Genomic DNA, 25,773 nt, shown 5'->3' with positions numbered 1-25,773 from the left:
CGGTGACTTTAAGGAAAAATTCCAAAACAGGTCGATTTTTATTTTTAAATTGTCATATTTTGGCATATATATCATACTAGGGACGTCATCCATCTGGGCGTGATGACGTAATCAATGATTTTCTTAAATGAGAATAGGGGTCAAGGGGTCATGTAGTAGCTCATTTGAAAGGGTATTCAATTATCTATTTAATAATTTAAACATTAACAAAAATTATTATTCAGGGTATCCAAAAATTTTTTTTAAATTAAATTAATTGAGACAAAAGTAAGAATGTATGTAATTTATTTAATTCAAAATACGTTTTACTGTTATCAGAAAACAGGAAAGAAATGTTTATTTGACAAATAAATATTGTTTTTTGCTTCAACTCAATGTTAAAACAGCCACCCACCTGCTTCGTGGCAATTTGAACATTTCGTTTAAGCAAAAAATCAATGTTTATTTTTCAAATAAAACTGTTCTCTGTTTTCTGACAGCAGTAAAATGCATTTAGAATTAAATAAATGGCATAGATTCATCTTTTTGTGGTAATTAATTTAATTAAAAATGTTTTTTTTTGGACTTCCTGTATAAATAATCATGCTAATGTTTATATTAGTGAATAGAGAATTGAATACCCTTTCAAATAAGCTATCACATGATCCCTATTCTCATTTAAAAAAATCATCGATCACGTCATCACGTCCATAATGATGACGTCACTAGTATGATATATATGCCAAAAAATCGTAATTTAAAAATAAAAATTGACCTGTTTCGAGATTTTTCCTGGAAGTCGCCGGTTTACGAAATAATGAATTTATGCGTTACTTTACGAGGCGCACTGTATATAGCATCCACTTGTTTTCGACCCTCGATTATTCCATAAGCTCAGAATCATGACAAATTAAATTAGTAGCTGCATATTTATTTGCACAAAAACCATGTTGAGACTTCGAGATCAGCCTACTGCACAATCAAGATAACTGTTTAGCTATCAAACAATTTATGCATTGCAGACTGAATGCATATACTTTGATAACTTTCAATGTTTTCTTTATGATTACATTTGAATATCGGCACAGCAAAATGCTCAACTCTCCTTCCAACCATCAGGAAACAGAGGTGTGACCAGGATGATCCTAAGGGGGGTTACATCTACTTAAAGGTCTCTGGGGGGTATGGAATAATAATGGTGTTAAGCGTATAGAGCTCAAATAGGCTTACCATAATTTCTTAAGGCCAAATCCGGACAGGGGTAGTCCAAGGGGTTGTAGAAAATGTAAAATGTGAATTTGACTGTGTTATATAATTATGTGCGAAATGCATATGGCACAATTAAAAGTACAGCTGTTTCGCTACAATATGCAACTAACGTCGAAAATCTCTGTCAGTTTAAAATATATATACATACAGTGTATGTATAGTGTATATTCGTGTATATTCGTATTCGCATACAGTGTACAGTGTATATTCGTATTCGCATTCGCATTCGCGAATATTCGCATGTTTTTGCATATTCGCATTCGCATCCGCATTCGCGAAATTTGTGCGAATGTTTTGCGAATATGAAAACCAGAAAAAAAAATAATTTTAAGATAATATTAGGTTAATAAAATCAAAATTTATTCACTTCTCATCTTTTTTTATTAAGAAAAGGTAACAACCTCAAACATGCAGCTACTCTCAAATGGAAATATGCAGGACACAACAGCAGACAAAGAGGAACAGCAAAGACGGAAGATGGAAGGAAGCGATAACTCACTGGAGACCTTGGGACTACAAAAGAGGAAGGGGCAGACCACAGACGAGATGGTCGAATGACCTAAAGAGATACGCAGCGACCAGATCGACAGCATTAACACTGAACCGAGAAGAGTGGAAAAGTAAGGGGGAGGCCTACGTTCAACTTTGGACAAATGAAGGGCAATATATAGATAGAACTTAACCTTGAATAATCACATTATCAGCCTTCACTTTTTTTTATTATTTGGTATTATGTAATAAAGCTTAAGATTCAGATTGATTTACACTAAATATCAATTAACTTTTCATTAGAAATTTAGGAAACATTACAAAAATAGAAACAAATTAAAAAAAAACTGGACATTCGCATTCGCATCCGCATTCGCGAATGTAAGTAGCAGATATTCGCATTTGCATTCGTATTCGCGAATGTTAAAAAAATGACATTCGTTACATCACTAACATACACCCAGTGCTGTTTTTGTAACAATATAGGTTCCGATACGCAATGTTCCGGGGGGTCTTGAGAGTGTTGTTAAAGGGCCCCCAAAAAATTTTTTAAATTCAGCCTCAATAAGGGCGTTTTGAAGCTATTTGGGAGCAAGAAAAAAACTCAGGAATTTGTCTATAATTTTATTTTTTTTTTGGTTTTTGTCGCAAGACGTACCGGTACGGCGTACCGGCGCGTACCGTCACAAAAACAGCACTGCATACACCTATGTTTTACCATACTTTAGACCTGAAATGAAATTTCCCACCTTTGGACCAAGTGTTTTCCATTTTTTTTAGTAAAAAAAAAATCCGGACATTTCTCATATCCGGACGCTAATCCGGACATGTCTTTCAAATCCAGACTGTCCAGACGAAATCCGGACGTATGGTAACCCTAGCTCAAAGTACATCCAAAAGGGGGGGGGTTATAACCCCCAAAACCACCCCCTGGTTACGCCTATGTCAGGAAATAAAGGTAACTGTAATGAGCTATTAAATAAAGTAGGTATGTAAGTAGGCAAGAATGTAAACACACTTTTTTAAATGAAAATTGAAAATGCTATCTGGTCCAGGTCCAGAGGTAATCTTGAAGAGAACTTATATGCAATCAATAATATCAACGAGAGTGATTTCAGAGACATTATAATTTGTGCCAACATTGTTATTGATGAATATTGATGGATCTTGGGAATCGGAAGGTTCTTAACCCAGGGTTATTGTAGACAGTTTAAAAGAAGTCCTTGAACAAACTAGCAATTTCTTGCAACTTGCAACTATTACTAGAACGCTTATCCGTATCATAACATATTTCCAAAATGATATAGGAGACCAAAATGATGACCAAGAAGACCCTTTAAAATATGGTGTGAGATAGCTGAAATCAACGTCAAAAATTCTACAGTCTTAAGATCGAACACGAAGTGGCTTAAGGCTTAGTATAAGAAGAAAATAGAGGTAGAATTAGATAAAAAAGATCAAGGCAGGTTTTGTTTATATTTGATTCAGAGTTGGACCACCATCTCCATATAGCTATTTCAGCATCCTTATGCCTCATCAGTGAAGCTCAGAAGTCTCAACTCTGAAGGAAATACAAACAAATCTGCCAATTTAAGGCAAACCATCGCATTGCAATGAAACCACCTCTGAGACGCAATTTAGCGACATCTCTCGTATTACGAGGAAAACAACGAAAAGCCCCAGCCCAGATACAAAGTTTACTACCTTTTAAACAATTAGAATAATTGAAATAAAAATATAATAAACAATATTTTAAATCCAAGACTTTTCGTTAATAAACTGCTTTCTGGCTGCATCCCGTATCTCCGAATTTTACAATATATAATCACAAGAGACGACGAAAGTAGGAGAAAGAAAATAGAGGACGCTTAGGCCACGCATTTACCTTCCCTTCGTCAAGGAAAAGGACCGAAAGACAGTTTCTAAATACTCAAACTGAGTAAAAATGAAAAAGATAAAAAAGATCAAGGCAGGTTTTGTTTATATTTGATTCAGAGTTGGACCACCATCTCCATATAGCTATTTCAGCATCCTTATGCCTCATCAGTGAAGCTCAGAAGTCTCAACTGTGAAGGAAATACAAACAAATCTGCCAATTTAAGGCAAACCATCGCATTGCAATGAACCCACCTCTGAGACGCAATTTAGCGACATCTCTTGTATTACGAGGAAAACAACGAAAAGCCCCAGATACAAAGTTTACTACCTTTTAAACAATTAGAATAATTGAAATAAAAATATAATAAACAATATTTTAAATCCAAGACTTTTCGTTAATAAACTACTTTCTGGCTGCATCCCGTATCTCCGGATTTTACAATATATAATCACAAAAGACGACGAAAGTAGGAGAAAGCAAATAGAGGACGCTTAGACCACGCAGAGGTAGAATTGTTTTTACTAAAATAAAATATTTAAGACTTTCAATAAAAACCATTGTATTGTATATATTTAACGTACTTACTGCGATTATCTCTAAAAACCACGCGGTTTCCGCTCGTTACAAAATTTCAGAAACCACTGACTATACTAACACTAACTAAAGCGCGGTAGATACAAGATTGCAAGATCAAAATTCTTTGCGGATACACGTTCGCGACGGGACTCATTGGCTTACTACGACTTGGACGTGGGTCTGGCATTAAATCAGAATAAAAAGAGATTTCCCGCACACTATCATTAGAAAATTCCAAGATAAATCTGCACGAGTGTTCTATAATCTGCGACGTAGGTCATTAATGAGCCTAGAAGGCAACGGGAAAAGAAGTGGGCAACAATCTACATTTCCGATGCCCTATGTTCTGTATTTATAAGATATTTTACATATTTCTTTTTAATTTCTCTAGTTTAATATTTTTTGCCCAACAGTTGCCAAAAAATAGCATTTGAAAGTTACAGAAATATTTATACTTAATTTGGAAATGCACGATAACACCGCTTTGAAGGCAGAAATTTACGGTGGTCTTTATACAGGAGGAAAAAAACACCCAATATGTGATTTTAAATATTTTCATCATTTCGTTAAGACCACCCACTTTTATTTTGACTAACCGTTAGGTTTATCAGTACTTACTGTAATACCCGTAATACCTTTTTACCGCTTACGTGATAATAAATATAATGCATTGGTCGTTCTCAGGGCGGATCCAGAAAATCGATTAGGAGGGGGGCACATAGGGTACAAACTCAAGGAGTCTGGAATATACCCCGATAAAATCTATTATATCTAGTGTATTTTTGATCCGTCTGAGGGGGGGGGGCACGTGCACCCGTGCCCCACCCCTGGATCCGCTACTGGCTGGTTCTATCGAAAAATATGCCGTTAGATAACTAAATACATAACAGTTTCATCACGTCTTGTTTGAAAATATTCCCAATGAAGCTCGGACCACACACCGTATTAATTGTATCTTTCTATTTAAATATTCCCCTATAAAAGGAATATTTTTTGTTTCAATTTCCGCTGGCGAGATGTAAACAAGTTTTTTCGGAGACCCCTGTTAAAGGATAAGATATGTTTGATACCTTTCGTATGTTTTTATATTTTGTTTTCTTCGCATATTTTTATTTTGTTTTTTTTTTCTCATCTAATAAGGGTCTAAGGTAAAATCGGAGTAGATCCCATCTTTTATTAGTAAACATTATCCCTTTCCGTATTTCCTTCTCCTCGTTGCCGTTCTCAGTTATCTGTATGTCCACATAATATGTGAGCTGTTTTGCAACTTCAATATTTGCGTTGTCTATTGTCAAATTTTCTAAGTTACGTTGTTTCCTTGGTTGTATTAGGGCTTTAGTTTTATATACGTTAAAAAACTAGCCCTATTTCTTTCGCATTTCCTTCAAGATCCACATAAAGTTCTCTGAATGTCTCTTACGACGGTTCGATCCATCAAGTTTACGTCGTCTGCGTACATCACAATTTGTTTAGACTTATTAAACAATATATTTTTTGGGTTTACAGATATTGGTACGCTTTAATTACTATTTTTGCTAATTTTATTTTCTTAATTTTTAATAACTTTTCTCAAAACGAAATAATATGGGTCATATAAATTCACACGTAAAATACAAACCAGATGCTAAGAGGGACACGGTTTTACAAAACGGAGAACCATTGTGTTTGCCAGGTGAACTATTGTTTTCGTCGCAAAGAAACACCGACGACAGTGCTCACATATACCTAAAAACGCTTCGAAACCATTTCGAAAACCTCCGTCCTACGTAACCGTCGCATCATGGATCCAAAAGCACCTTCATTTTCAAAGACATGAAAACCACCTCTCACGTTTTCATCCGCCGTGATACAATCAAAAGCAGCTTAGAAAACCCATATCACGGTCCTTTTCCTGTAGTCAAACGAGGTGACAAGACTTTTGTCGTCCGTGTAAATGGAAAAGAAACAACAATTTCCATAGACAGATTGAAGCCAGCGTACGAGCTTCACGAAAGTACCCATCACGAACTAGAAAAAATGGCAGTATTCAGCGAAACAAACAGCAGACCGAAGCGAAAAGCAAGATTTAGCGGAAATTATCAATAAAGTGTCGATTAACAGTGAATTCAGTGATTTTTCTTTCTCCTCGTATAAACATTGCGTGGTTTTATTTCCTGTTATTTTCAATTTTCATCATATGTATATTATGTATTATCTATCGTCTTATACATCTCGAACGGGGGTGTATAGCGGTACGCTTTAATTACTATTTTTGCTAATTTTATTTTCTTAATTTTTAATAACTTTTCTCAAAACGAAATAATATGGGTCATATAAATTCACATGTAAAATACAAACCAGATGCTAAGAGGGACACGGTTTTACGAAACGGAATGTATCCTTAACCATATGATTTTGGTGTGTTCAGTTTAACAAACTGAATTCCCCATAAATTAATTACCTTATTAGACCTTATGTCAATAACTCACAATTGGACATGCATTCGAAAACGTAAACTGCAGAAATGTTTCAACCTTTAAACGCCAGATCTAAATAATTTATTGCCCATCTGGTCAGATGGTAAAACACAAACAGATTAGCGTCTGTGGTTTCTTTTCAGCCACTCAGTCAGTCGGTTACAACACCCCAGAGACATCGGCCGCTCGCTGGGCCGAAACAATAACAAACTCTCTTACGCGATGTATAAGCAAAACACTTTTTGTTACCAAAATAAATAAATATTTTACTGTTCGTCGTTAACTTATTTTTATTATTTTTAATTAATTCCGTCAACACACACACACCTACCGGAATACATATAACAAAAAGATTCGGAGCCCATTTCCTTGTTTTAGCATCTTAGATTGAAACGGTGTCAAAAACCCGTCTGCTTTTCTAGATTATATCGGAATTTCAAAAAGACCGTACCTATTTATTGAACACCCCCGGTATAATCTTTCCAGTGTCCTGGAATGTCTTCTGTGCTCCACTCCACACATCTCTTATTAGTTTATGAAATCTATGTATTAGTGTGTGTCCTCCAATTTTGAGAATTTCAGATCGTACGTTGTTAATTTCGGGCTTTATTATTCTTCACTTATTTAATGTCATCCATTATTTTCTGTTGTCTTGTGGGTGGGTATGTTCATTCATTAATATCTGATCTTCTGATGTCTCAGAGCCTCAGCTAGATGAGCTCCCATAGTGTACTGTAGGACTTTACCTGACTTAGAAACCACTCATCTTTATGCAAAAGGTGAAACTCGTTGGTCAATGACTGAGAACGCTCAATGACAATAAATATTATTAAATTTGGAGAAAGTCTGTAGGAGCCTCCCGCGATGACAAGAATGAGACAATAAATTAAAATGGTCCGAATTTGAAAATGTGTTTATCCTAAACAAATTTATCGAAAAATAAAAGTACCTATTTAACAACACCAATCTTCGGTTCCATGACATCTCGTAACGCGACAGTTCGTAACCGGACAACTGGTAACCGACAATTCGTAACAGCGAAAGTTCGTAACGGCGACACTTCGTAACGGCGACAGTTCGTAACTATACAAATTCGTAACGTCCAAATTGAATTATTCTGTTTATTTTTGTTAACGTGGAAACTAAATGTTATTACAATTATATATGAAAATATGTTTATCAATTTAACGAATCAGTATCAGGATAAACATTTTTAAGGCATTTCATATTTCGTGTTTCAGAATATTATAAAAGTATTTAAACCAAGTATTAAAGTATTAAAAGCCATCCCTCGTATCAACTATAACCGTTGATTGAATACCCCAACGCTATAACCAATCACAAGGTTGTTGGCGGTTGTTGGCTTAAATATTTCACGAATTACTTCATTATTCCTTGGGTAGGTATATGCAAATTTAAGGAACAATAAGAGGGATAAACTTTTAAAAATATTGTTAAAAGTTTGTATGTATTTAAATATTTGTTTGTGTTCAAAGACTTTTAATATATTCTGAAGCACGAAACATAAAATGTGTTAAACACGTTTATCCCGGTACTGATTCGTTAAATTAATAAACATAATTTTAATTGAAGTAAAAGTCAGACTTACTCTCAATCTTTATTATAACTTCCGACGACCGGTTTCGCTCTTTAAAATTTGTAGAGCATCTTCAGGTCAAAGGTAACAAGTTACAAAATGATTCGGATACAAGGTGCTAACAACTCAGTATTCATTATCATGATGTTTCTGTTGAAGTTATGTTAACGGGATATGATGGAATAGACGGAGGATGCAGCAAAGGTAAACAAATTTATGGGATTTAGGAATTCTTGAGGGTGATGAGATAGTTGGTGTAAGTCAACCAACAAATCTGTGCCTGTTATAATGTTTGTGTAGATCAAATTAGTGAATGACATATATACAATTTTAATGTGTGTTGATTTTAAAGATTTTGTTTTAATTTTATTTATGTTTATATATATATATATTAAAGAATTCTATTTATTAGTAGATGTAAGTTGACAACGTTTGGATCAAAAATGTAGCGAGTATTTATTGTGTATGTAAGAACTGGATGTGCAGTTGCAAACTGAATATTTAAGGTCCGTACTTGATCTTTGACGAGTACTGCTCGTGTAGGATTATTGTTCGCCTAAGAGTAGGTAGATCGAAAGCTTCAAATTGTAGTTAAAATGCTATATTAGCCGTCATTTAATAAAAAGCAACAAAAGTAAAAATGTGAATGTGAATTAAAATATGAATTAAAACAACAATGTAGGTACTTAAATAAAACATTATAAATTAAAGGGTGGAGAATTGGAATAGAAAGTAAATAGGAATATAAATGTAGTAAGAAGTAATTGGTTGTGAATGGCAACTATGTTTTAAGTGATATAAGCTATGGATAGATATTAATAATCTATTGAACCAGATAAAGGAAAATAGTAGTAAATTATATTTTCGTGGTAACATTCTGTTATAAAATTTCCGTCAATAAATAAATAAATAGCTAGTTAAGTAAATTCACCTCACAATTGAACAAATAGAAACACACAGGACAAAGGACGATACACCAAACAATGAGGGAATTTGGTAGGTCTGGAGCACTACATTTGATTTAATTTATTTTAACTGCTACTTTGGATGTCAAACAAATGCATAAAATGTTTATCGAAAAATTTCCGGAATCTAAAGTGAAATACAGTTTGTATTTCAAGTATTTTCATGAAAATTTTACATACTCTTTTGGTCGTCCTCAAGTTGATATATGTTCTACTTGTGAAGAACTTGGCCAGAAAGTTAAAAGTACCACTCTCAACGACATTGCAAAACGAGTTGCTGTTGCAGAACTATTAATTCACAAAAATAGGGCTAAGAAATTTTATAAAAAACTAGAGCAGATTAAAAAACTTTCTTCAGAGACGGACGAGATACTAGGAATCTCCATGGATTATATGCAAAATTTGCCGATACCTGACATACCTGTACAGAAAATCTTTTATTATCGTCAGTTATGGGTTTTTAATTCAGTATACACAACTTAAAAACAGGAGAAGCTAAATTTTTTTCCTATCACGAGGGCGAGGCCCACAAAGGACCCAATGAAGTGTGCACCTTCCTGAAAAATTATTTTGAAAATGATGTTTCTGAAAATGTAAAAGAGGTCCATATATTTTCAGATGGCTATGCAGGCCAAAATAAGAACCACACGGTAATAAGATTCCTTCTAGCTCTTGCTTCGTCAGGAAAATTCAATCACATTTTTCATTATTTTCCAATCAGAGGCCACTCATTCCTCCCGTGCGAGAGAGACTTCGGGGTAGCAAAAAGACTCATTCGCAAGCAGGACCGAATTTTTCTTCCTGAAGAATATTACGAATTGATAAAAAAATCGTCAAGAAAATCTCTTTTTTCTATAGAACTGGTAAAAAATGAAACAATTTTGGAATTCAAAAAATGGTGGCCCAGGCATTATAAGAAAACCGTACTCTCCATTGACTCCTATAGGAAAATACCCAAACATGAGACAACAACTTTTCAAATTTCTCAATATAATGAGTTCGAATATGACAACAAAAAACCGGGAATTGTTAAAGTACGTCCATTTATCGATGGGCTTATGTTTCATGAATTTTCCTTGGGAAAACCAGCTGGAGTTTGTCCTAGTTTGCCAACAGAGTCTGCTTACACAGAAAAAATCCCTATTAATTCGAAAAAAATGGACAACATCAAGAAACTTGTACAATATGTGCCAGAAGACAAAATGTTTTTTTATAATGAGCTGATTTTATGGCCTACCACTAATAGTGATGAACCACCAGAGGAAGATTACTAAAAGACTATTTCTTAACCTTCAACATGTTGTTTTGCCACCTAATAAATTTTTTCCTTAATAATATTGGAGTTTTCTATTATTAATCATAAAATCATCAGTGTTTGTTTGGAAAAGACCACAACTCCAAAAACTAAATTATTTTACGTTTTTTTCGTTTCCTGTAAAATTAACATTTCTGGAGTTGTGGCCTTTTCGAAATAACCGATTCAATTGTCCGTTACGAATTTGTATAGTTACGAACTGTCGCCGTTACGAAGTGTCGCCGTTACGAACTGTCGCTGTTACGAATTGTCTGTTACCAGTTGTTGGTTACGAACTGTCGCGTTACGAGATGTCTGGTCACGCCAATCTTCTTACCGTTTTTCATGTTATAAGGACACCCAGTATAAAGTAGCGTGTTATGCATAACAATGACCTAGTGGTCTACGATCGACAAAACTGTTTTTGCTGGTGTCTGCTGAAGCGAATCATTCGTCAAAACGTATCGTATGATGCAATTCCGCATAAATATTGTAGGTATGCCCTCATTGTTCGTCACAACCGAACCGGCGGATATTTTACGCGGGAAAGTTTATGATGCAATGTCAGCAGATAAAAGAAATATCTGAACATTTATACAAAGCTTTAACACACTCAAAGATTCAGTTCAATTTTTAAATTTAACAGAACCCTTTTAATATAGACACCGTTGTATTAATGAATGACAAAGGCTATCATCCACATACAGAGGCAATAAAAGTATCCTATTTTCTTGATGCACGCCTAAAGTAGAGATTGTAGATCTCACAAATCCGAATTATTTGAAAGGTTTTAAAAAACTCTAAACAACGCTCCTGTTCTACAAATCTCAAATTTTGAAAAATCTTTCGCACTGACTACAGGATGATACAGGGCGGGTTTTTAGTGCTGTATTGGTAGATAATTCATTATGGTACAGAATATCCAAAAAGATATTTAGAAAAAATGTACGTATGATATTCTCTAGGCTTGGATAATGATATATACAGTCAAAATCGTTTATAACGACACCGGCTATAACATACAATCGGATATAACAAACAAAATAGTAGGTCCCGTAAAATGACATATAAAAAAAGCATTTATATTGCTTATAACGAACAAATCGGTTAAAGCAAACATAGTTCTTGGAACACTAGCAGTCGAAATATTGGTTACAGCGTACATATCTGTACCTCGGAGAGATACAACATCCATTTTTTCCAATTATGACCTTTTTAAACACTATATAATAAACAGTTACAACAAATCCATGATTCAAATGAAAACAGATACAATACAATGTCCTAATATAATATTGTTTCCACATCTCAATAAATAACTGTAGCAATAACACTTTTTGTTGAAAAAAGTTTAAAATTGCTTTCGTGTAATTACTTTCGATATTACCACGAAATGAAAAGGAAGGTTTTATAATGTTTTATGGTTATGATGGTACATCCGGGCAGGGTCCACTTGTAAGTCCTTTAGACACTAGACTTCCTAGATGGGTCCATTATCACAAGATTGTGTTTACATTATTTGGCCTTTTTAAAAATAAATAGTATATGTATGCCCAGATTTTTATAATAAAACGATTTTGAGAGCCCGTACAAGTACAATAAACACATATGTTAAATGTTATGTGTAACATGTTATAATATAACATATTGTAAGTATAGATAAAGTTACACATTTTTGCATCATAAACTTACAACAAACTGACTGTTGCTACCAGTGTAATATCGTTTATAGCAACCTGTTCATTATAACAGATAGAACCGCTTACAGAGAACACTGGCTACAACGTACAAAAACCACCGGTCCCCTGAAGTTCGTTATAAACGGTTTTGACTGTATCTCTATAGGATGATTAATAACTACTCGGTAAACCAAACATACAATTTTTTAAATAGGACACCCCGTATGTTTTCTCATGGTTATTCCTGTTCCTACAATATAGGATTTGACACCACTATAAAGGGTATTTAATAAGTTATGATCATTTTTGTTTCGAAATTGGTATGAAATAAACACACTGTATTGTTATATAATTTTTATGGGATAAATTTAGAAAATTAATTTATGTCAAAGACCACGAGATCATAGATTTTCATCGCCCTGTATATGGCCAAAAATTGTAAAAAATAGTATAATTTAATCGTTAAGCAGTAGTTCGTGGAAAGAGGAAAAGTTCAGTATTAATGATTCTATGAACGGACTTAAACAATTAATACGGTCGGATTAGAAATTACATGTATTCGCTTTGAAGTGAACAATAGGACGTTTATAAATGCTTCTTAGAAGGAAAGACGGTAAACACAATTGTTGAGTTTTAGAATATCGGGTTTTTTATAGCATGTAGAAACACAAAAGTAATTTTGGTATCTCCTGGAATTTGACAAAACGGAAAAGTTGTATACAAAATTAATTTGTTCTTAAGAAATGAAAGTAGAGATGATGATGAAACGAGGATGTTTTGTGATTGGCGAGAGAGACGAATGGAGGGAGAATAGAGTGTTGGAGTCTGAGTTTGAGGAGGAAAAAGGTTTCACTGTGTAATGAAGATCTGAAGAGAGCAGTCCAGTTTTTGAAAAGTAAGAAGTCTGTGTAAAGTGGTGAAGTTGGTGGCCGTATAAGCAGAATCGTGTTGAAACGAAATCGTTGATCGAGTTGAGAAGTTCAATCTCCTTGTGTCCAAAGAGATTCCTGTTTCTGTCTGGAACGAGTAGCCGGTTGGTATCAATTTCCACAAGATATCGAGCAAAGAGAAAACCGAGGAAAGATTTCGAGCTGCTGTTGTTTTTTTGTGAAGAAGTTTGGACGAGAAGGATCGTGCGCAGCATCCGAGGAGCACGTGTGGGAGAAACGAGGACTATACAATCCAAGAGAAGGAGTAAAGAAGAGAAAAAAAGGTTAGTCAGATTATTTGTGAAAAGGAGATATTTGTTTTATATCACATACCATATTTGTTTATTTTTTATTGAACAATTCTACGGCATCATTTAGTCATTCATAAATTCAAAGAAGAAATAAGTAATCTATTCAAAAGGTGAAAAGTAAATTTTGTTTTTTTTTATATATAATAGTAAGCAGTGGCGTGCTGGAACTTTTCAAGCGGCCCGGTGATTTTATAGAAAAGCGGCCTCCCCTCCTCATTTAACCTTCTATTATCAGGATATTTTATTCGTTCTTCATAAAATCAAAAAAACAAAAATATAAATTATTTTTAAATCAAACATAAAACTTTGAATTCAATGATTTTTTTATTTTGCTATATTTTTTTATTTAAGAATAAGCAATCTTACAAATAGTAAATGACATGTATGACAATATTGTATGTGGTAAGGCAGAAACCATAATTTGATAAAAGTGAAATAAAAGTTTGAGAATTTTTCAGTTATGTATTAAGTTGGATTTTAGTAAATCAATTATACAAGAGAGTACAAATATAAGTACAGTGCAGATACTTTGATTTAATAATATTTAAAATGTTAATACAACACAATAATCTAAACATTAATTTGCAATTATTTTATAAAATATTTACTTAACTCTCTATCAATAATTTTCGCATTAAAGTAAATTTTTGAGCAAATTCCTAGATTATTTCATCATTTTTAAGCTCATTCAAAGCTTCTTTTTCTATAGCTGTTAGCATAAATGTTTCCAAGTGATCTTGTGTTAAATTACTTCTTAACCGACTTTTTATGCACTTCAACGTTGAAAAGCTTCTTTCGCAAGATACTAATGTCACTGAAAGAGTTAATAAATGCTTATATACTATTGAAATTTGGATAAGCACACTGATATAAGTTGTACTTATGTAAAACAGCGTAACAGTAAGCTATACTATAAAATCCTTACACTTTTTAGTACCACACGGAGGTGAAGTTTTCACGATATCAACAACATTGTCATATTTGTCATGTTCATTATCACTTCGATTAATAATATCATCCTTTATATTTTATGTAGACTGAACATATTCATCATTAAATCGATCTTCTATAATTTCAGTATTTTCCAAAATCCTATTTTATCGCATTATCGATTTATCAGCAAAATCCACGAGTTCTTCTCTAAAATTACAATCGCAGATATGGAAGGATAACAATTATTTATGAATTTTTCAGTAAATGATTTAAATGCCGTTAAAGGCATACCATTTTTTATTGTATCAACATTTCTAGGATGTAGAGTGATTATATCATCATAAAACGATTTATATTGATCAAATCGTTTTTTGATACTTATACCGTATTTTTGACCAATAATTCGGTCAAAATATGCAAGAAGTTTTTACATTTTTTATTCTGCAGAGTAGGTACATATATGTTTGAAGAAAATTGAAAAATCATAAATATACTTGTATGATTAAGTATTTTCTATGGGAAATAAGCCACAATTTTACTAAAAAATAAATTTATTAACGTTTCGAAGCCCAAATCGGGTTTCGTTGTCAAAATACAAAATACTAAATAATACTTGTATGCATGAAAATAAATATTATCTATAGCAATCTATTTATGTAGTATATAGTCTTATTTAATTACCTACTTAACTTGTATTTTACAATTAAAAATTTTTTAATTTTTTTGAAATGTTTATTAATAAATATTATTAGCAAAATCAACATTCGACTAGAAATTAAATAAATATTTTTTTTTAGTTACATCTAAAAAATTTTGTGAACCTATTTGACCGGCCTCAAGAGGCCGCGGCCTCTCGGCGATTGCACCGATTCATTTATATGGCCAGCACGCCACTGATAGTAAGAACAGTATAACGAATTATTTAAATGAAAATTTTGTTAAAAAAAAGGAGATAGCAGAATTAAAGATTAATTTATTAGATAAGAAATAGTTGCAACAAAATTGAGTTTTAGCATACATTTAAATCTTATATTTATGGTATATTGGATAAATAAATAATATTTATAGAATTTATATGACATTTAGTACATTTATTTTCCCTGTTTTGTCCTGGATGAAGTAAGCAACTAGAGATACTAGAAGCCACAAACTAAAGGTAATACATTAAAATAAATTAACCCTGAGAATCAATTTTATTGGAAAGTTTTATTTGATTTTGGTTTTGTTTCCATAAGTAATAATTAAAATAATTAATTAATTAATCGAAATAAGAATATGCTTATCAATCTCATAACAGAGAGAAAATACAGAGCATAATAGTATACAGAAAAGGAATTAATAAATAAGTAGTCATTTTAAATAATAAACAATATGTTGTAGTTTTCAAATTCAGTTAATAATACAATATCGTATGGCATTTTTGCCAGGGAGATCTTTTCGGACAGTTCCGGCGCCATTTACATCTTTAACCCTGTTTTAAGTAACTAGTGTCGATGTACACTAGTCCAGGGGGACCGACGGCTTAACGTGCTCTCCGAGGCACGGTGAGACGGCTCGTGTCATTATTGGAAATGAAAATGGTTTGTCTCTGGCAGGGATCGAATCCACGTGCACTGGCGTATGAGGCCACCGCTTATGCCGTTACTCCACGGCCGCTCACTTCAAATTCAGTTTAACAGGAATCATTGACAGATGTTTGTATGTACACAAAATGAACTACAGAAGAAAATTAAGATTTTCTCATATTTTTTTAATATAACCCTAGATTTTATTTTTCAAAAGATCATGTTTACCGTGATCTCTATGTCAACATACTCTGTTATTTCCTATACCAAAACTCATTATTTTCCAAGAGATTTATTATGGTGCCCACCTCGGCACCATAATAAATGAAGAATAAGTCAAGAACCAAGAGATAAGAGCGCGCATCGGAAAAGCTAGATCAATCTTGAACCGTATGGAGGCCTTCTTCAAGAGCCACAACGTTTCTCTTGGTATAAAAGTAAGAATGCTGAGATGTTACGTCTTCTCTGTTCTTTTTTATGGTGTTGAATCGTGGGCTTTGCAAGAAAAAGCTCTTTTGTTTGGCTTTCTCTAAAAGTTCTCCAAACGTTCAGGATATCGCTGTTAATATATTCTGGATGCAAGTAAGCAATTTCTCTAACTATATCCTAATACTCAGATCTGTTAATTGTTTTACAGAAAATTTTTTTTTAAATTAAAGACAAACCACACAGATCAATTAAAAAGGTATATAAAGGTAAATAATATATAGTCCGTCCGCTATAACTTTTCCCATGCGGTACGATTCATTTTCAATCAAATTAAGTCAAAACATAAATTGAAACGAACGTCGATGTGTATATACATTTTGTATACTGTATATACTACACACATCAGCGTACGTTTCAATTTCTGTTTTGACTTAATTTGATTGAAAATGAATCCTACCGCATGGGAAAAGTTATAGCGGACGGACCATATTAAAACTGTCATTTTTCAAAGCCTACTGTTTTACCGTTGTTAACTGACACAAACTTTTATTTATTAATAATAATTACTTGTCACAATCTATTCGCGGTGTGCAAGTACTTGGAACGGAAACGAGAAACGACCGTGCGCGAGTCGCGGAGAAATATTGCAACTATCTTAAATAATTCATATTGTCAATTGAAATTGTCAAATTGACGTATATTATATGACCTTACGTCATTGAAGCAGAAAAATTATATATTGCTCCACAATATTGATATGATATGCAATTATTATATAAAGGTAAATTTAATTAATTGTATTTTGCTTGCAGTACTGCATTTTAATAACTAATTTTATTTATTACATACAATTGCTTACGTTTTCATAACATAACCTGAATCTTATTTTTTCTTCTTATTATTTTTTTGGAGTATGGCCTTGACAATTATCCAGTAACCAGGACTAATATAATTGGCCAATATAATTAAAAGTGCGAATAAAAGTACAGAGCGTAGAAATAGGGGTCGCTTTGCCGAACTTGCACGGTCCCAATAGTTGTTATGAATGTTTTACTAAAATTTTTTTGGCTTAGAATACTGTTGATATACCATTTATCTAAAAACTGTCACATTTATTGCATATTGTTTTGATTTATGTTTAGCAAAATATTTACAAGCATATTTACCAAAGTTGTAAATTTTCCAGACATTTGAAGGAAACTAAAAATATTTCGGAAAGTACGGAGTTTAGGTATAAGTAGGGAATGCTTCATAAAAATGAAAGAGAATTTTATAAGTGAAATATTTTGATAAAATAAAATACAGGGTGTTTGGTAAAAAATGGGCCATAGCTTAACCTTAGTTTTCTGAGGTTAAAATATGTCGATTTAAGCTAACTTACCTTAGTACAAAAGTTGATAATAACCGAAATACAGGGTGTCAAAGTTAAACTTTTATTTTATTAAATTTTTGAATATTTCCTGACAGGCATAGGACAACAACACGAAGTTTGGTAAGTGGTGCTGGTAATGTACACTCTACTAAATTATGTTAAACAAACGTTTTTGGCTACTACCAGAGGCGTATGACGGGGGAACGTGAATGGTTGACCCTTCCCAAATTCTACGCCACTGGCGAAATTTCTATTTTAGTGCAATTTTGTGATTCTTTAATACTTTCTATGTAAAAAACATACTCTTCATTCGTAACGATTAAGCCATTAGTTTTTGAGATATTTGAAGGTAAAAATGAAGGAGCATAATACATTAATCAAAATAAGTGTGCCTTTTCATTTTTAACTTGAAATATCTCGAAAACTAATGACTTTATCGTTACGAATGAAGAGTATATTATTTGCATAGAAAGTATTGTTTCGTCAGTGGCGTAGAATTTGGAAAGGGTGAACCATTCACTTTCCCCTGTCGTACGCCTCTGGTATTAACCACAAACGATTATTTAACATAATTTAGTAGGGTGTACAGTACCTACACTTTCAGCCAAATACCGTAAGGATATGTCCAATAGTTTTATGGTACCGGGCACACATAGTGCTTAAAGTTCTAAATAAAGAATAAATTATTTAAAAAAAAAAAGAATACTTTAAAATAATTTGACATATCCGTGTGATACTTGGCAGAAGGTGTACGTACACCCTACTAAATTATGTTAAATAATCGTTCTTGGCTACTACCAGAGGCGTACGACAGGGGAAAGTGAATGGTTGACCCTTCCCAAATTCTACGCCACTGACGAAACTGCTATTTTAGCATAATTTTTAGATTCTCCAATACTTTATATGCAAATAATATACTCCTCATTCGTAACGATAAAGTCATTAGTGTTCGAGATATTTGTTATAAGTTAAAAATGAAAAGGCACACTTATTTTGATTAATGTATTATGGTCCTTCGTTCTTAGCTTCAAATATCTCGAACACTAATGGCTTAATCGTTACTAATGAAGAGTATGTTTTTTACATAGAAAGTATTGGAGAATAAAAAAATTGCATTAAAATAGCAATTCCGCCAGTGGCGTAGAATTTGGGAAGGGTCAACCATTCACGTTCCCCCGTCGTACGCCTCTGGTAGTAGCCAGAAACGTTTGTTTAACATTATTTAGTAGATTGTACAATACCAACACCACTTACCAAATTTCATGTTGTTGACCCATGCCTGTCAGGAAATATTCAAAAATAAATAAAATAAAAGTTTAACTTTGACACCCTGTATTTCGGTTATTATCAACTTTTCGTACTAAGGTAAGTTAGCTTAAATCGACCTATTTTAACCTCAGGAATCTACAGTTAAGATATGGCCCATTCTTTACCAAACACCCTGTATAAAGTTGTATATATAAAAAATAATGATAAAACCGTATTTTTTTTGTAGTTCGCCCTGTACACGAATATTTGTCAACAATTTCTGTTAAGCGTTAATTATTACGTAAAATGAATACTTACTTATTATTGTTTCTTCATGTAGATATATTGTGTTTATTTCATAGCGAATTCGAGATAAAAATGGTCATAACTCGTTAAATATCTTGCAGAGTAGTGTAAAACCCCTTACTGTAAGAAAAGGGATGATAAAAAGAATCTAAGGATACAGGGTGTCTTATTTAAAAAAAATTGTATGTTTGCTTTACCACGTAGTTATTATTCACACTGTAGAATTCGGCACATTTCAAAGCCTGAAGAATATCATTGCCTACATTTTTTATATACCTAACATTTTTGGATATTCTGTGCCATAATGGAATTATCAACCAACGTCGCACAAAAAACTCACCCTGTATATATATTATTAAACGTTTGAATTAAACATAAAAGATAAATAAACAATATCCTTTATCGGTGAGCCTAGGTCTTTAAGGCCTTGTTTAACTTTGTAGACAAGTACAAAATGTATAATTAGTTTGAACATGTAGGTTTACAGATTGTTTTTAATAAATTAATTGCCATGTGAATAAAAAGAAACGTGTCAAATTGCTGGTACTAGAAGAGTGAAAAACATTTTAACAATGTAGGCCAATAACTGTTCAATATCGGTCAATTCAATAACGAAAAATTAGTGTAAATTGTTTTGTACATACCAACAATGTCACAATCAAATCTGCTATACACACACAAAATTTAACAGTCGCGCTCAACTCGATAAAATAACACTTTCTGAAGACGCAAACCGCTGAATGAGAAGACAATAATCGGACCGAAACTCCACAGAGAGTTCCCCTGCTTGACTGAGGTTTGAATGTTTGAACTTTGAAGTTTGATCTGCGATCCGATGCTCAATATCATCCGTGCTAGAGTACGGGAGCACTAGTGCGGGAGCCAAAACGTATAATTAACTTAAATATCGCTAACACTCTCTTTTGGCTCTTTATAATACATATAACTATGACGTCCCTAACATATGATGCTTTTGTTGATAGCCGCAATCAACAAAAAACAAAATAATTCGATTATAATGATAAATATTTTCATTGGCTCGTGATTAGTTCAATGCATGAATGAACTAGGGAAAGCAAGTATAGAAATAGTATCAGACGTCAATAAACCGATATGATTGTTTTGTTTATGCAAATTTTATTTCTACTGCGTCGGCTATTCATCATCAACAATGGCGTTAAAACTCTTCGTGAGTCTTTGCCGCGTTTACTATTGCCTTCCATGTTTGTTGCTCCTGTACCACTAGTTCCCATTTTCACTCCTATTTTCTCCAGGTTCTCGCTGACTGCATCTTTCCATCTTTTTCTAAGCCTTGGTACATACCTTCTCCCATCTGTTCTCTCCCAGAACACATTGTTGCGGGACATGTGATACTGTGTATCTCATGTCCTGCGAATTTTAGTCTATTGGCCTTTATATATCTCACTACATTTTCCTTTCTGAAGAAAGACTCTAGCTCATTGTTGTAACTGCGCCTCCATTCGTTTGTCACGTCACGCTATCTCTACAAGGTTTTAATAGCCGAAAACGAAGATGACTTACAACGCCTACTACAAAAATTCAAAATAACCGCCGAAAAGTGTAACCTGACACTATCCACAGAGAAAACCCAATCGATGGTAATATCCAAGAACCCAATTAGATGTAAATTAGTAGTGGACGACCATATAATCGAACAGGGTAATGTAATGGATTGTAGATACTTAGGTGTGGAAATATCTAGCGACAGGCATCTGTGGCAAGAAACAAAACAGCAGGCAACGAAAGCAGCGAGCATATCTGGTTTCCTGAGGGATATAATCTGGCGGAATAAATATATGAGCACCGAAAGCAAAGTCCGCATTTATAAGACATGTGTTAGACCCGTACTGACATACGGAGCTGAGACAAGGGCCGAGACAACAAAGACCAAACAAATAATGAGAACAACAGAGATGAAAACCCTAAGATCCATAAGAGGTATCACACTCAGAGGTAGAATACGAAACGAAGACACATTGAGAGAGCTAGGCGTTCAAGACATAGTGAGATGGACAAGATCACGACGACGCATGTGGAGAGACCACGTAGATCTGATGGACCCTCAACGTATGGCGCATTGGGCGAAAACACAGAAGTCACAACACCAAGCGACCTATAGGAAGACCCAAAAACGATGGTACTAGAGCAGGAGCTCCGGATCGCAGCAGAGACTGTAACAGAAGAAACAGGACATAATCCTATTACCAGAAGAAGAAGAAGAAGAGACACCAGCAATTTATTTACTTCTAGATTGGTAGATCCTATACGCGACTGATGGTCGTATTATGGTCTTATATCTGGATCTTTGCACCTCGTGAGAGAAGTTTTGACTTCATTAAATGTTGCATTGAATATAATAAATACAAAGAAATTCAGGAAAACATCGGAATGAAAATTCGAAAGGCAAAAGAGAAGTGGAAGAAAATATAAGATCTGGATAAAAATCTCTCAGGATCTTGCAGAATATGCGGGTTATTCATGCTATCATGCTATCATGTTTTTCTTCTAAAATTTCTAATACCCTGATTTTGAGACTTACTCTGGGCTAATTAGCAAAATACAAGGAAAAGTTATTTACCAGCAATTTTATTGCTGGAATCGAATCTTATGATTGTATATATTAATAATATAGGTATGCAAAGTCCGCAGATAGTGTGCTACTTTTTTTATAAACAAAATGGCGCCCGAATATCGTGTTTTTTCAATTTTTGCTCTATAACTCCAAAGATTTTAACTTTACACCAAAAACACCCAAATAAAAATTCATCGTAATTAAATTCTGCATAGAGACTTGTTTTCCGAATTTACTTCGACGAAAATTTTCCCCGAAAAATGCCGGTTTTTCCAACAAAATCTTTAATTTTCAACTAAAATTTTAGATAAGTAATTGTTTATCAATAATTAAATAACTTGATAGCATAAAAGCTCTTTTCGTATAGATTATAATTACAGAAGCCGATGGAAATTGAATGAACAGTTTAGCAACAATTAAAATGTTAATTAAAAATGTACGGTCGCTATAATAACCACAATAATTAAAATACATTAAGGCGCATTTAAATCAAAGCGAACACGAACGAACGAACGAAGGAACGAATTCGTAGGTGTTCGCTTGGTCATTCGTTCGCTACAAAGTAGGGCCATTTACATTGAAGCGAAGGTTCGCATTCGTTGATGATCGGGAATGCATATTGCCCGCAGATTTTTTAAGATGGGCCAGTGCCAGTCACACATTGTGTTTAAGTTTATTTTCGTGTTTCTTGCTGGGTAAATTTAATACAATAACACCTTACAAAAATAGCAGGTAGCAGGTATTATACGCTGTTTGAGGGAGCTTAGAAAATAACATAATATACCAGCTTTCTTAAAATTCTTCGTCGAAAAAGTTACTTGCTCTTGATATTATGACTACATTGTATATATGTTCAAATAATAAATTGTAAAATTGGTGTATCAAAATAAATTTGCTTTTAATTAATTTTAGCAATTAATTTGATTTGGTTACCTCATTAGTGTTTCTGGGTTGAAATTTATCCAATAAAAACATTAGGCTTTTAAAAGCAAACCACTTCGAACCCTCTTTTTGTCTTTCTCTTCTAAATGATGCCAGAAGCTAATTCATTTTTTTAGTTCAGAGACATCACAACCCATTCCTATAGAAATGTTAAAACAAGCATCAGTTTTTCTGTTTATTATTTTATCTAGCTTTGATTTTGGGTTTCATAGGCATATTCCATATTGCAAAATTATGTTTTCACAACTACACAATAAACAAACCTCTCAAACTAATGTTTGTAAATAAATTAAATCAGTACTTCTAAACGAATTCGTTCGCTACCGTCTATCCACTGTCCACATTGAACAACGATTTCCTTTGATGATTCGCTCGTACCGACATCGGTTGGAACAAGTGCGAATGCGAACGAATTCGTTCGGTCGTGCTCGATTCGCTGTACAAATACAATAAAGTTAACGAACGAATTCGTTCGTTCGTTCGTGTTCGCTTTGATTTAAATGCGCCTTTAGAATAACTATGATTTTTGTATAAAAAGACACTGTACCTATCTGATGTACTTTATAGAATTGAAATTAGACTATTTAAGCTGCCTCAGGAATATTTTAAAATTATAAACAATTTTTTGGCTTATAAACAAATAGAATATCTCGGGAAATATTAAACTAAATTAGATCATGAAAACGGTATTGGAAAAAAACGACAGGACGTTTTTTTTAAAGACAAAACTTTTATTAATTGTGATGAGTGGTTCCTAAGATACAACCGGTCAAAGTTGACCGGCATTTACGGCAAAGATATAAACAATAGAATCATAATTTTTGAACCATCACCTTTTTGTTTTTGTCATCTTTCTCCACACCAATTTTCATATTTTTAAAATACTCATAACATATTTTACTATATAACGGTGCGAAGGTCAACGACCACCCCTTAATTTTTTTTTGTGTTAAGACAATAACTATATTACGACCCCGGTATAAGCGTTTTATCTAATAGATTCGTTAAATTCATATTAGTTTATCGAAGAATCGTAAGTTCTCACAAATCTTTCGTATTACGTGATTTATTCTTGATTCTCACGAATAGTCGAATGTATAATCTGTTTCTACGCAGAATGTGACGTAACTGTTTTTAAGTGTATCAGCGGTGTTTGCCGAGAGGCTCACCGCCAAAGGCATCAAAGTCATAGATCCAGTAAGTTGTTTTTACCGACAGAAAGTCGGGGGTTTTATTTATTTTAGAGTTGGAATATCGATAAGAGCCTTTGAGTGTGTTTATATAATCTAGCAAGTGTTCTTGGAGCTGACTTAAGCATTTTTTTTGGTGAGAAAAATGGGTGGAGTGAAATATTGAGGTCTCTTTGTGTATTCTTTTCATTGCTTGAATGAGGTGTTTTGGTATACGCCAAAGGGATTACCTTGGTGCGTAATTTGCAACTTCTTATTGGTTAGGATTTGATTAATTGAGTGTTTTGGATCTGATGTTGGTAGAATGGGAGGTAACTTCTTTTTTTTTTTTGAAAGAGGGAACAAAAGTTTGAGGAGAGCGGTCAAGTTAGTTCCATTAGGGCAGCCATCAAGTTAAGTTTTGTCTGGCAGAGAGAAAAGTTGCCGGTGCCTCGGGCCGCCAATATGCGGTTACCGGCAAACATAGAGTGAAGTTCCAGCTAAGTTTTGCAAGTGTATTGCAGAAGTTTTTTGTGATTAGTTAGTGTTGGTCCCATCATGGTCTAAGCAAGTCGTGGACCACCGCGTTTTCGCCGTTTTTAAGCGAACGCGATACATTTGTACCACTGTTGGTACCACAGTTCTTTACAAGCAAGTAGAAGTTAAGAAGTTTTCTTTTTGTGTTTTGAACACCCTAGTTAAAGCACGGAGTTGCTTTCATTTTAGTATTTTTGATCCAGTTTAATGAACTAGATAACAAGTTAGTTAGAGACCTGGTAGATGACAAGTTAGTTAGAGACCTGGTAGAACATTTTCCACGCTGCAATCTATTGAGACTTATCCCTCAGCCAGGGGATTTGTCTTGTTAGTTAGACGAGACTTCTGGTATATGCAGTATACCCTATAACAAATTTACAATTTATGATGGCGCAGCCTTATTGTTGAGGAAACAATATTTAGCATCTTATACTGCTCCGAATGGCTTCACTATAGGAAGTTAATGTTTTAGAAAACTATATATTCATATGTATGCACAATATTATTGTTTATTTGTCTGATATAACGAGATCCGCTTATAACGAGGTAATTAGTCCGAAATTTCAGTTCTCGTTATAGAGGGAGCCTACTGTATTAAAAAATAAAGCCGAGTGTAGTCGTTTAATAATTTTCTTTCCGTCTTCAGGGACTTCTTCTTCTCACTTTGTCAAGTGAGTAAATAACTTGTCACTGTTATTTTTAAGAAAATTGTTTCTCGATTTCACTTCCTTTTTTTTGTTATTTTTACTTTCGATTCCTAGCCAAAACTATTTCTAAAATTCTAAGGCACGAAAACAAAATATTTTTCTTGTATGTCTGTGACCTAAAAATTTCGGCTACATTATCGCAGGAACACAAAATAATAAACTTTACTCAGATAATATGAGAGATCACCGATATACACAGTTTTAGGTTTAAAGTTTAATTTTATATTCGAATTACATCACTTTGAATTTGAACTGTAACATTTTGGCCTTGCTCCAAAGTGTTTTTCCTGACTCTTTAACAAGGGCAAAACATATTATGTTATAACTGGCTAAATTTAAATTGTTTAAATGCATTTTAATTATTCTTACATATTTGCAAAATAAACTATTTGTACACGTGATGACTGAATTTTTCTGTAATAAATGCATTCACAGACAAACATAATGTACTAAACAGTTGCAGTAAAGCTATAAAAACTAGTATGGGAGAGAACAAGCTATATCGTTTTTGTCATTAAATATATAGGCCATAAAATTATTTTTCTATAA

The 25,773-nt window shown here is 33.5% G+C and overlaps 1 protein-coding gene across 8 annotated transcripts in view; it reads right to left on the bottom strand.

Annotated features, from left to right (window-relative positions):
* Window positions 1-25,773, bottom strand: part of LOC114326915 (proton-coupled amino acid transporter-like protein CG1139) — an 85,265-nt gene that overhangs the window by 43,371 nt on the left and 16,121 nt on the right. For 2 of the 8 annotated variants that reach the window (XM_028275379.2, XM_028275411.2), the window contains exon 1: window positions 19,921-20,216. The exons of 4 other annotated variants lie outside the window; for them this stretch is intronic. The gene's annotated coding sequence lies outside the window, so the exon portion shown is untranslated. Of the gene's footprint in view, window positions 1-4,201; window positions 4,367-19,920; window positions 20,217-25,773 lie in introns of those variants that run through there. 2 more of the 8 variants (XM_028275387.2, XM_028275418.2) reach the window with 1 other exon arrangement.

The sequence above is a fragment of the Diabrotica virgifera genome, chromosome 9, assembly GCF_917563875.1.
Source record: "Diabrotica virgifera virgifera chromosome 9, PGI_DIABVI_V3a".
NCBI lineage: Eukaryota > Metazoa > Arthropoda > Insecta > Coleoptera > Chrysomelidae > Diabrotica > Diabrotica virgifera.
Note: the sequence above shows the minus strand (reverse complement) of the source record. Positions and strands in the feature narration are given on the sequence as shown.